Source organism: Topomyia yanbarensis, chromosome 3 (genome assembly GCF_030247195.1).
Source record: "Topomyia yanbarensis strain Yona2022 chromosome 3, ASM3024719v1, whole genome shotgun sequence".
Taxonomy (NCBI): Eukaryota; Metazoa; Arthropoda; class Insecta; order Diptera; family Culicidae; genus Topomyia; species Topomyia yanbarensis.
Window position 1 is genome coordinate 84,242,600 of NC_080672.1, and position 14,383 is coordinate 84,256,982.

A 14,383-nucleotide genomic window follows, 5' to 3' on the forward strand; every position below is an offset into this window, starting at 1 on the left:
AAATGAGTCCGAAAGTTGTATTCCCGCAACTTATCCAGGACTTGTCGCAGGGTGAATATCTGTTCCATCGTTTCCAAACCCCACTTTGGTATTCACAGACAAACTATTCAGTCCACGGGTGCGGTTTGCTAAACAGATCGCGGGAGACGGTATTAAGGATAGTTTTGATTTGATAGCTAACTAACAAAATTTGGAATAAATTAGTAATTAAGAAGCACACATTTAGGATTTAAAATAGAAACGCAATCTCCCCTTATAACCTACGCGGTTAATTGTTATCGAAATCTTAAAAACCAATGCTTTCAGTTGTCTAAAAGATAGACTGCGGAGCACACAGAAATGACTGGAGTTATCGTTAAACCTTTCACCTCTCCAGCCCAAAAAATTATCAAATAGGAAGTCTTTATGTATTGCATTGGTTACTCTGGAAACGACCAATATGTTAATCAATGTTGGTGGTTTGATAGCCAGCAGAAGTTATTGCGAGCTAGTATTCTTCATAAGACGTTGCTAACTTCCAAAGCAGCGTATTTTCCCGTATCAGTCGACTACAGTAAACGACAGGCTGCGGTGTGTATTTCGCAGGATTTTTTGCATTCTGGCGGATTTGCTTTTGCAGCCTCACAAAAACAGACCTGTTCTTCTATACTCGGTTATAGTGAAATGAAATGTTGTCCTTCTTTACGTTGATGGGGATACATCATAAGATATCTACCGAAAGTCAGAAGCCACAAAGCGAATTTCAAGGCAGAGTTCGATTCTGTGCAACGAAACCAACTGGTAGATAATGTTGCTTCAACACGGTTTTCCATATTAAACCCACATTTTGTGTACGAACTGGAACACGCTATTTCGAACCAAAACACATGCACATGTTCGCCTACAGAACCGAGACCCATGTACGTACACGGTGTGCGTACATCTAACCTGCACACAGGTTCGTGGCATCAGTTTTCTCAGTCTCACCGTCACTAGCGTTGACTCTTTTTGCTTTGAGCGAGTCGCTCTCGTGTACGCACCCGGTGCACGTACACGGATGCTTGAACGGGTGTTTGTACATCGTTCGCTTGGTTTCGATGTTCGAGGCGAACCTGTACATCGATACGAAGGTTTAGGTTTTTGGGTTGAACGTGTGCACGAAATATTGTACACAGGTTCAAACTTGTCGATGTTAATGGGAAGTCTGGTCCAAAGGTTAAAACTTTCATCATGATATTTCACACGTTTCTTCGCACATCGAAAAAATTGCCGTTGATCGCAGAGCAGTGGAAGAGGCGTTTTTGTCATGGATTGGTTGCAAGAATTGTACCGACTAACGTATGCGGAATGAAATTTGGACAACCTTTCCAGCATTAAAACAAAAATACAACCCTGCGCAAGGCACCATACTAAACGCCATACTCTAGACAGACATATTTCCAACATCCAGAGTTGATTTCGACCCGCTAGGAGATACCATGTAAACAAAATGGCAAAAAAACTTAGGACGCAATGGAGGATTATGGCATTATGGATTTGTACAAAAAACTGATACCCCGCCAAATGTACCACAACTGAGTCAAATTGAGTATTGCTAGGCTAATTTGAAGCGGAGAGTATGCACCAATAATTTTTTACCTAAAACCAACTTTTTCGACTACTATGCAATAAGTTCTCGCAAACTGTCGTAAAGGTTCTGGAATGGGCTCAAATTTTTTGTTGCCTTAAGTTAATAAGCTGACAAATGTTTTCGTATAGAGAGATCATTTAATAAAGATTTTTCTACAATACACTGAAAACTATTCGATGAAGAAAATAACAATACAAATTATTGTTTTCCTAATTAGTTGATTTCAACAGAAAAATGATAAACGTAACTTAATTTTCTCTTAATTTTGCGAGATTCTCAAATAATAATATCATTCAAGACGCACATCATACGAAATGACAACAAAGTAGCCAAGATTCACACCTTACTGAAATACATCAAGGTAGCGACTGCAACTATGTTCATACACGCTAGGCATAACGGTTATGCAGGAAGGTAGTTGTCTCGGCTTGGAAAGCTTGTTTTAGCCTGGACGCAACTACCTGAACCAGTACACAAAAAACAGAAATTTAACTGACCTCTTTTTGGTTTTACCTAGTATTTCTTTAAAAACATTTCAATAAAGGAATGGTTTTGATTGACATTTTTTTCAATACATGTACACTCAGGTTATTTACGTGGATTTTTTACGCGGATTTTGAAGTTTACGCGGTTTTCATTTATGCGGATTTTGAAATTTACGCGGTTTCCATTTACGCGGATTTTGAAATTCATGCGGTTTTGGAATTTACGCGGTTTTGTAAAAGTATTGTCAAAAATTGTCAAAATCGTTCTATTTCGGATTTAGTCAATTATATAGTAAAATTGCAATTATTAGCAAATGTAATGTGCAATATGATAATTATTTGTCATTTTTCTTGTAGTGCTGGCTGACTAAATAGAAAAGAAATAAAAATTATACCTTTCATCTAAAATTGAAATCATCAATCAATTACCAACAATCCTTAAATACCTTTGGCTATTTCGTCTTATTTAAGAATGCAGTTTATAAAAAGATAACATTATGAGAAACATAACTCTATATGATATTAACGTGTGAATTACTGGTATATGGAGTATTTCAACAATTTAATTCCATACCTTCCGTTGGTCGGTGAAACAAAATGTTTGAAATGTCCTAAAAAGGTAGTGTAACGGCATATGTAATTGTGTCTGGACTAAAACAAGCGTTACAAGCTGAGACAAGCGTTTCAAGCTTTAGCTCAGGTAGGCTTTTTTAGTTTTTGGCTAGGCTCAAACGTTCTTGTCCAGACTGAAACTGACAGCATCAAACCAACACCGTTGGTTTATTGTTTTCAACAAAAACTCAGTTCGTCCAAATATTAACTAGACGAAACCAAAAACTCAACTAATTTTTTAGTTGAAATTATGATGAATCGGTTTTCCGTGTAGAATTGCACTTTGATTTTTTTTCCAAATTTTATTCCGCATACGTTATAATTTTTGACAAGACAAACTCTATGGTAGCTGATAGAGGACGGCAGTCCGAGCGAAGTGGGTTTTGTGCTGGAATTGGAAGAAATACGGTACGAGGCTGTCGACGAATTCATACACCTTGGAATAGTAGTAACATGTGATAACATAGAAGATTCAAGTGAAGAATGTTTTTGTTGGTGCGATTGTTGGAAAGGAGACCACTTCATTAGAAAATCGTTAAGAGTAAAAGGAAATGGACTTATTTAATACCAACCTGTATTTAGTATGATTGTTATTGTGATCTATTAGAGTCCCTTGTTTTTAAAAATCAGCAGACTCGACATGGAAAGTAAGCCTACTAGTGAATTTGATTTAATATTTTTTTCAAGACATCAATTTTGGACAAATAGAAAGGAGGTTGGTCAGGTTAATCGAACCAGGAAAATATTTCCGGATCGATTCCAATAATGGCGCCTCACTACGTTTCTTACAAATCGATCAACAGCTTCAAAATTGAAATATTTTGAAAAAGTTTTTGTACAACCAGTTTTCATTTTTGGTCAGCACGACTTCTGAATAAGTTGCACCTCAAACACCGCACAGCAAGGTAACAAACACCAACTCCTTTAGACAAAGCAAACCGAACCAAGAACGATGCCGCCAGGATGACGTTGCGGAGTTCCGTTGACTCCGATGTCAGCCATCCATCCCTTCAAGGCAGCGTCGTGCAGACCGAAAACCGGTTCTCCGCCATTTGAACCGGCTTCGAATCCGTTCGTACTTATTTAGATACTGTGAGATAGTTTTCGAATGGATCGTGTTCTGTTTAGTTTTTGTTTTCGATATGTTCTACATCCATCACGGTCGTGATTTATGTACCGATCTACCTACAGACTCGAAGCTGGGAAGTTCAGCTCTGATCAGTTCTACCGCATGTAACGCTGCCGAGATGAGCAACAAACCGATCGCGATGCGTCGAATGGACGGTGGACGGTGTGGCAGGCAGCAGTTAAGCTACACACACGGGGAAAAGATTTCAATTAGTTCCGAGAGAGAAACGCAAACCGCCCGTCGCGTCGTCGTCCAGCGATACACGATGCTGGCTAATGGTTCCGAAGGGCAAACGTATATGTTTCTGTGTTCGCATTTTGTTCGAAGGATTTTTGTTCAATCGAAGTGCAAAATTACCGTGACGAAGAAGGAGGTTGCGCGGCAGTTAGCTCGGCGAGTTGCAGACGGCGTCGGACCCTGATGGATGCTTTGTTTGACGTTAGGAAAGATGTATGTATGTACCTACTTAACCTTGAAAGCAGTTCTCATGTGTTAACTAATAGAGGGAGGGGAAGGCGGCTCTCTTTCGTCGATTGGAAGAGTTTGGCCGTGGCGTGAGATCGGAAAAAAAAGTTGTTTTGGAGTGATCATTTTTATTCGGTTGATGCAGGTTGTTGCTGTCAAGGGTTTACTCCGATGTATTTCGGGTGAATGAGGAATGTACTCCGGTTGTATGGACCATTCGATTTGCCACGTTTGGTTATTTTTATCAACCGTACGAAAATTGCCGAAGACAGGATCCTCAATTTTCCTCTTCAACTCGTTGAAAATAATAGCGAGTTCCACGTTGTTATGGTTATCATATTTGTACAATCGTGGTTCAATGTTTTTCTACCGCCCGAAGCTTCGATCTCGGCCCACGAATATTCAATTATAGGACGCGTACCTTCTGTCAGCGCCAATCCGTACACTCCCCCTTTCGAACCGAAACTAGGGTGATATTAATAACTGTACGCTCGGTTTACTCATGAAAGCAATGACCGCATCCACGTAGGACTACGAAATGCGTACGCAAGACAGAAATGACATCATGTTGGCGATGTCACGTTACGGGTTTGCCTAGATCTTGTTCTGTGAAAGTAGCGTAATAAATTACTTTCTGTGCGTTCGTATATATTTTGTTATTGATCACGAACGAGACACGGCCGGCAGAAAAGTACGGTTGATGGAGGCGCACAGAAGACGATCACGTAAATTAATTGATATAATTTTGTCAAAGATCTAATCGTTTGAATCACGCACAAAAATCGCAGACTATAAGTCCTTGGTAGAGGAACAGCTTTTGATATTTGAACTGCGAATCTCAAATAGGCAGTAAGTTCCATAGCTTTGCGTAATGGCGATATCGTAACCAATAAGGTTTAACCGATGTGCGATTATTGCTAGTTGAAAACTAGCAATACTCGCACATACACACCATCATTCCACTCAGACAAGATAATGCGTATTTCCCACACACAGTAAATACCCCATGGATTAGTTCCCTAGTTCGTGGAATAAACACAAATCAAACAACAAAATTAGTTTGCTTTGTTCAATGCCATCAAATTAACGAACATTTTAAATTGCATGCGACAAAAATGTGCGATTTAAAAAATAATAGATTGATTTGCAATAAAATAAGGCCAGGCGGAAAGGTTATTAACATAACTAAGTTGGTTCATTTTAAAGCTCCATACGAAGTGCAATATCTAAATGGGAAAAGTATGTATCTCAATAAAAATATTCTAATGATCCTGTCATAGAAGATATTACTCTTAGATTAAGAAATTGATCTAAATACTGATCGCAGTGCATCTGTTGCACAAAAGCCAAATTTAGGAACCCAGGAAGGCATAACACAATGATTCTTGGAATCAATGAATTTAAAAAAGCGTTCATCCATAAAGTTTAAGTTCTAAGCGCGTAAGACTTACGAAATATTTGATACCAGATATACAGGATTCTAAAAGTTTGATTATTGAGAAAATCAGAAAACCTAGTAGAATCTCATAATCTTAAAAAAAACAACATGGTACATAGTAATTTAGAGACTCAGAAAGCATTAGATATTGTTATTTCGAAACTGCGACGGTTTTCCATTTTATGACCACTGTGCGTCGTTTTTCTCGGCCAATTTTTAATGTACGGTCGTGCCACTTTCACTTCACAATACGTAGTTGCTAATCCGTGATTGATTAGAACTAGAGAAACCGCACAGTGATTTACCAAAAGGAGCCTGTGAGGGTTTATTCACCAAACGATAAATCTATCAATAATTCTCGGCAGCCGGCTGCCTAGAGCCATGAACACATTTCTGATAGTTTTATCAATCGTATCACTTATCAAGGTGAATTCAGATTTAATTGACTCTTTACCCCATCCTACTAACAAAAACTCCTTCCCGTGGAGGATCACGTTTCGAGAGTAGCATACTTTGAAATGTAAATTATGTCACCGGTCACGTTCTTCGGGGGAAGGAAAGAATGTTAGTGTAACAAAAGTTCTTATACCTTTACATCTCCACATTTGCCACGGGAAGGAGTTTTTGTTAGTGGGATGGGGTAATAAGTCAAGCAAATCTGGATTCACCTTGGTAAGTGGTACGATTTATGCAACTATCTCTGGACAGCCGCTTGCCGAGAATTGATGATAAATTTGTTGAATACAACCTTTGCTGCCCATTTTTTTTTGTATAACAGTTGGAAATGTTGCGAACAGGTTTCGTTGTAACGATAACATACAGTCATGTTTCGAGCTTCCGTATTATTATGAGTCATTAAACGACAATTATGCATCGTTTTTTTCTCTTTTTTGTTTCGATTATAGAGGTTTTAAGGTTTGGCCATTCGCCTGTTTTTGTATTAGAAAAATGAAAAATCTTATTAGAAAAATCTCTAACCCTATATGCGAGGCTGGGAGTCAAACCCAGGTGAGCTGCGTACAAGGCAATCGATTTACCAACTACGTTATGCCTGCCTCCCACAATATCGTTTTCTTTCTTCACGAACATTTAAATAAAATGATGGCTGTGATGAGCGGAATAAGCAGTACCTAAGTACCTGAAGCGACCAACTTCATATGTCGGACATACGACCGACGACATGCACGCGTAATTTTTGTTAAGCTTAAGTACGTCATGACTAGCAACTATTAGGAAGAGAAACAAGATTGGAGCCCAGAAGAACGAAGTGAAACTAATTTATTTATTTATGTATTTATTTATTTATTTATTACAATGATCTGCTAAAGCCAGAAAAAGCATAAGCAAGCAACAAAGAAGGGACTCCTGTTTTTGTCGCCATTTACGATAATTATCAAGCTATACTGAGGGGGTGGGCGTAGCGTGGTTGGTAAATCGATTGCCTTGTACGCAGCGCACCTGGGTTCGAGTCCCGACCCCGCACATAGGGTTAGAAATTTTTCATAAGAGACCTTAAGGTTAATACCTCTATAATCGAAATAAAAAAAAAAGCTCAGCTGAGTTAGGAAAATGGCCAGATCAAGATTTTCTGGATCCTGAACTAGAACGACTAATTTATACGGTGCAATAAATCAGGTATTCCAAACAAACATACCACAAAAGCCGAAAATTCAGTAAATCTAGCTATATTATGTCAATGATGAAATATGGTGCACATGGCAATTAATAATAGAGAGCATGCGCTGCTCAAAATGATATGTTACCGAGAATATGAAAGTAATCAATACAATGATAACAATTAATATATTGAGCATAATTTAATAGACTAAAAACGTACCAATGAATATGTTTATAAAACATCTGTCCCTCGTGCTGATATAACTGCCGTAAAATGATAACTGATTTTCGAGCGAATTTGAATTGGCGATCCTCTTACGTGATTCAACAGCCATCATTCCACTCAGACAAGATAATGCGTATTTCCCACACACAGTAAATACACCCCATGGATTAGTACCCTAGTTCGTGAAATAAACACTAATCAAACAACAAAACTAGTTTGCTCAGTTCAATGCCATCAAATTAATGAACATTTAAAATTGCATACGACAAAAATGTGCAATGTAAAAAATAATAGATTGAAAACTACTGCTTATTTGCAATAAAATAAGGCCAGGAGGTTATTAAGATAACTAAGGTGGTTCATTTTCAAAGATAGCACTATTGATGAATCAGAAAGTATCCATAAATAGCAAGTATTTAAAAGACATGCATAATCAGGGTCGACTGTTTGGGGGCCGAATTGTCAACATACAACGCAATTAAACTCAAATCGGGTATATGAGCTGCAACCTAGCACACCTAGATGGCGAATAGTTACACTACTTTTTCTTGAAACTCGTCAGTAACTGGCATCGACTTGCTGCCGGTTAGACGACATATCCCAACTAATTGGCGCCACTTAGACGCTATATCCAAACAGTTCTTACACAAAATGTGTGAACGCCTAAAGTAACTTGTTGATACCGAGTGATGTCTCGGTTAGCCAAACTATACTGGGTCGCTAACTAGTATAGTGAAACGAACTGTGTTTTTTGACATTAAGGTACTTTTATAATATCTTAAACAGCACTATACGTTCATAATTTTAAAGAATTGAAAAAGGAGAAAAAGTCAGTTGCGAAAAATATGTGAGATACTCCCTTGTGAACGCCAGTCATTCACGAATCAGGAATCCGGATATTTTGACTCGATTTGTGCGTTACCCCCTATTCGGTGATTTGTTCCTTGTCATGGGAAAAAAAAATTAAAAAAATTAAAAATTCTCATCTTCAAAACTAAAAATAAAAAAGGAATCGTTAAAGTACGAGAGAAAATAATTACGATCAGTCGAAAACAATGAAGGGACAGGAAGGCGAAAGAATTATGACAATAATGGAATAACAAAACAGTAAGCAGATTGGATTGTTTACTCCCGAAGAAACAATTAACCCTACTGATAAAGTCTTAAGCTCTCTTTATCACACTGAGTTAGGAACAAAAACACCAGTTTGAGTTTTTACTAGCTGTAGATATGTTCTTCTCTGTATGGGGAATCAAGAACCCAGAAACGCAATTGTACTACTGCAAGACAGTTGCACATCAGATGACATGAGTTTCCCTAATGGGATTCACAAAGATCACGCGAACAACACTCAGCACACTGAATAGTAGCCACGTGACATAAGAGTTGGCCATCTCCAGTTACACAGTGGTCGAAAATTCCGAAATGCTGGCCAAATGTCGATGATGTTGTTCAATTTGTCCAAAATTTAACATTCAGGCGTTACGCATTTGATATTGAATTTGCCGAAATCAAAATGGCGGTTTCAAAATGGCGGACGACTTGAAAAAATGATAACTTATTTATTCTAAAAATTGTACACAGGGGTCGATTATGAATTTGGAGGTCTCTGATTTCGATGTCATACCTACTTTCCACGGAAAAAATGTCAACAGTAACAATTTAAGCTAAGGAGTGTTGATGTTTAACATTGAGAAGGACTCAAATAAAAAAATGCAACTGCATAATTTTTTCTATCAATTTCCAAAAGTTTCATTACACTTGAAGCTGCAGCTAATATTTTCAAAGCTGTTGAAAAAATGCCTAACAATCTAATTAAACTTCTAATTTTACCATTTTTAATCAGTCAATGGCTCGAACTCGTTGCAGCTTTTACAGTTTGCCAAATCATGCGCAATACTGTCAGAGCAGCGAGTTAAATCTAACATCTCTTCCTTTTCAAATCATGCGAATGTTGAGATTTTCTCGTCCGAGTAGGGTAATGACTTAATTTTGGCAGTATTAGTGCTTGCTTGAAGTGATTTGAACGCTACTTCTGGAGGGGTTCATAAATGTTCATAAAATCACGAACCAAGGGTTGAACTGGGTTAAATTCATTTATTTCGAGGCTCACAACAAGAATGGGCATAACATCCATCCGCCAATCAGTTATTTTTTTAAATTTATTAATTTGACACGGTTCGATTCGTAAGCTTTACAGAGCCGTATGTCAATTATTATTTACAACAAATAAATAACAAACTAAACATTTTTATTGCGTGTCCTTTGAATTCATCGCCCGGAGTTTGCTGCGTTGCTAATATTCTTATTACGCATTTGAACTCTTCGAGAAAGTTTTAGAACGTTTAAAACAATGACAAATTGTCGAAGATGCTTAAGCTCTATGTCTATTAGTAACAAAGTTAGAGCGGTTTATATAAAATTTCATTGAAATTCACGTTTTTTGTGCTCTATTTTTTCACCTTCGTTCAATTTATCACTTACAACATTACGCTTCTATCAGAACTGATAACACGACACGTCAGAACAAAAAAAAGTGAATTTTAGTGATTTTTTATAGAAACCGCTACAACTTTGTTGCTGATAAATATAGAGCTTAGGTATCTTCGACAACTTGTCATAGTTTTAGAAGTTATAAAACTTTGCCGAAGACTCGAAACCTCGAAAATGTGAAATAAGAAAGTTAGCATCGTAGCGCCACCTAAAATAGTAAAAATTCAAATTAATTTACATCATCAATAGAAGGCTCAGATGAATCCATGATGCTTTGTTGAAGACAGCATTTCAGAAAAAAAAATTGCGTACCCAAAGCGCTAGAGGTTTTATCTCGCTAATTTCTCTTTCTGGCCCAGTGTGCAGTGCGTGCGGAGATTATTTTCCGCTGAGGGTAACCGTTTTCTGCACCATCTTGGTTGTCGTTTACGTCCATACTATCGTCACCGCTGTTGTCTTGGTGATTGCTTCGATTTGTTTCTTCGCTTTGCCGAATGCGGTCGTGAAATCGTTTTCCTTGTTTTTTGTCTTTCTCATTGGTGGTGCTGGTAATTTTCTTTTTCTAAATGTTGATGGATGATGGCGTTGCTGGTTTAGATAGTAGTTTGCGCATTCAGTTTTGTAGTTAGTTTATGTTTTGGGTTCTTCCGCGCTGGGTTTCCCGCATTGTTCTTTATTGACACTTGAGAGACTGATTGTCATAAGTACTTCGCGTGATCTGAGAACAGGCAGCTCCAGAGTCGTGAATGAAGGAATGGAGTGTTTCAAACCTCATGATTAATTTCCGGAAATAATTCATTATTCATTCTATATATTTCGCTTGCCTTTTCCAAATTTATTTGAAAGTGTTATTCTCAATAGAAACCTCACATGTGTACAACTTGTTCATTAAGTATGTATTGTTGTATCATTATAGCAAGGTATTTCTGATTTTTAAGATAATCCCAAAACAATTAAGACCAATTCCTTCGAATTTGGCTGCATTTTGGATAAATTTCAGAGCCAATTTTAACCCAAGCTCGTTTATGGATTTACTGTTTTTTCCAATTAAAACTGCGTGATTCTGGTAAAAATTTATAAAATCACACGCATCTTCGTTGTTTTTCAATTTTGCACCCTTTTTAAGAGGGCAAGTTTTCTTTTCCTCAAAGGAGGAAGAGAAGTTCTAGGAAAAGATGTTTTCTTTTCCTAAAAAAATGATTTCATTCCTTTTAGTTAAGGTGATGAGCCTATTTGCGCCATGTTTCTATTATCACCCTACCCATTTGAAGCCGTTGGTTAGAGCAGTGTCTGCCATCTTTGTTCAATGCATTGAGTCAAATGATAGTGCAACAATAGTGGCACTCGATTCGAGTTTTCATTGTGCTCAAACACGAGAATTTTACTGTTTTCAACGCATTTGTGTTATTATATTGGTTCTTAACAACGAAGCAAAGCGGTTGATGTCAATTTTTACGCATTCCATTGATTGTAAGGCAAGAAATTATCGAATTAGTGAGGCACCTTGCTTAGTATGGTGAAAATAGGCTCATCACCCTATATTGAAATATTAAAATTTATTATAAATAAATTTTTGAAACCGCTCCAACTTGGCCTCCCTCTCGAATTTGGAACAACATACAGCGAAGACTCGTTTTTATCAGCCCTCTTGGCTAATTTTAGGTTGACAAAATTGAAACAATAACAAAACATATTTGTTTATTTCTTTTCAATAAACTGAAGTTGTAATAATGTTCTTCTTCAATCCCAAACATAACCTTATAACCCTGTCTGGTTGACACAATTAGGTAAAAAAAAACTGATAAAACCGAGGGCTGATAAAAACGGGTCTTCTGTGTATTTTGATTTAAACACACACAAATTTACACAACATGCGTGAACGCCTAAAGCAGTTTGCAACATTTTTTTTCCTAAAGGATATATCGTCTAACTGGCATCAAGTTTGTGTCAATTACTGAAGAGTGAAACACGAAACATGCAAATCCAACTTTTCTAAGTTAGGTATTGTATTCTCTTGCGCAAATTAGATCCTTTGGGAAAAAAATGTTGCATACTCGCAGGTGTTTGGCTTTCATATCAAAAGACAGTTCGTTTCACTATACCCGTCAGCGACCCAGCTTCTGTGTTTAGCTAACCGAGACATCACTCGGTACCAGCCATTTGTTTTAGGCGTTCACACACGTTATGTGAACTGTTTAGATTTAGTGTCTAACTGTCGTCAATGTGGTGTTAGCTTGGATACATCGTCTAACTGGCAGCAAGTTGGTGTCAGTTATTGACGAGGGGAACAGGATGCGTTCAAATTTTATTTTTCTTAGGAAGACTTTTTTTTCGAAATCATGTCTTCAAAGTTAGTACCATGATATCTCAAGAATCGCTCAAACAATCCATTTTCATTTTTTCGTTCACAAAGTTGAACAAGTTATCTAGAAATATTTTTTTCCTCAAATGCTCATCATTTTATTCATAATTTTTTTTGAAAAAGGATGCGTCAAGAACTAAATAATTTAATATGCTCTTCGACTCTTCGAATTCGTCATTTCCGGTGAACGTACGAGCGCCAATTCATGGTGCCGCATTTTATCCATTTTTTGCATTAGCAATCATAAAGAGCCCCGCAGGAGTAGTGAAGAGGTTTTCGTATGCTACTAAAAACTTTTATTGGAAACTAAAATATTTTGTAATATGCAAAAAATCTCAATCCATTTTGTCTTCCTGTTTTTGAGAATTTTTTTTTAAATTGCCAGAACTCCTATGTCACCTTAATGCGCCTGAAAATTAATTTGAGAGTCGTACTGATAACAATAAGCCAACATCATCGAACGTTAAACCTTCATAATTTACAGTGTCAAAATATGAATTTCGCTCTTTGCCGGTGGTCAACTTAGGAACGAGAAACCTACGACCTCCAACGCACTTTTATGACACTGCACAGTGGTCCGAATTCACAATTTAGGAAGACAAAAATGTTTGTGGCTAAATCTTATGTTTTAGAGCTATTATGTCTTCAGGACAAATAATTGTCAGTATTGATTAGGCCATCTCCAGATAAAGATGGTATTAGGGTGGCTCTTATTGTTAGGGTGCTTCAAAAATTATTTGCTGATTGTGAGGAGATAGAATATTGCAGTCTTCAACAACATTGTAGAGGAACTTACACTAAGCAACTTTGCCGAAGACGTCATAGTTATATCCTCAAAGGTTTTTATTTTATAGCTATTTTGATTGAGCAACTTGGGGTGTTCCTAACAAAACAGTTTTTTTTTCTCTAACTTTTTAATTTTTTATTCTTTATAAACGGTGTCTTCAGACAACTTGTAAAGCTTATCGAAACAATTTTTTTCATAATAGAAGAATTCAGATATCACTTTTAGAACCGAAGTTATGAGTAATATTGAATAAAAAATAGGTCCTTTTTAAATATTTATATCTAAAACTGGGGCAAATAAAAATAATTTCTTCTTCTTGCATTTCAAAGAGAATACTTTCAGGCAAGTTTAGAAAAAAAAATTGTGAAGGAAATATTCTGAAAAAAGTTTAAATGGAGTTTGAAAATTGTGATTTTACTACCGAAAAATGCAATATGGCATATCTAAGTTTACCCCAAAATGACGTTTGTTATAAAATAGCACAACATCGACGATATATCAGTGGCGCCATAATCTCAAATGCGACCACAGTCCCAACTAAAAATGACCGTTAAAGCGGGCGAAGAATTGTTTTCGAGTTCTATGTGTGTTAGTCTGTGATAATATTGACATTTGAAGTTTTTAGCCCGCTTATTTTTAGAATGTTACTACGGGCGACCTAATTGAATTTTAACGAACTAATCAGCAATAAAATTGTCACAGATTGTTCGTGATTTTTTCCAATCGGAAAAATTTCTATTTTGTAGATTTTTTAAACAATTGTCTATAAAAAATGGAATAAATCTTTTTCGTTTGAAAAAAATATCACATATACTACTTTTTGTACCTAACAACATGCCGTCGAGAAAAAAGATGGTCCGCCATTTACATTATTCTAAATAAAGTGTGGGGACGAGCATAGCGTATTTGGAAATCGATTACCTTGTACGCAGCTTAAAAAAAATATTAAATTTTTTTTTTTCGCGGAACCCATCTGGATTTGGTTTTGCAATGCCACATACTACCAAAAAAATGGATCTTCCATCGAAATTGCGATATCACCTAATTTGGGTGACCCATTCGAGCAATTTTGACTCTTCATGAGGCATTTTTCGGTAGTAAAATCACAATTTTCAAAGATCATTTAAATTTTTGTCAGAAATATCTCCTTCGCAATTTTT

At 36.8% G+C, this 14,383-nt stretch overlaps 1 protein-coding gene and 1 pseudogene across 5 annotated transcripts in view; both read left to right on the top strand.

Moving 5' to 3' along the window:
• The window catches only part of LOC131688844 (MOB kinase activator-like 2), a 498,911-nt gene that overhangs the window by 198,485 nt on the left and 286,043 nt on the right, over window positions 1-14,383 (top strand). The window lies entirely within an intron of this gene.
• On the top strand, window positions 5,161-5,240 carry LOC131694431 (U4 spliceosomal RNA; annotated as a pseudogene).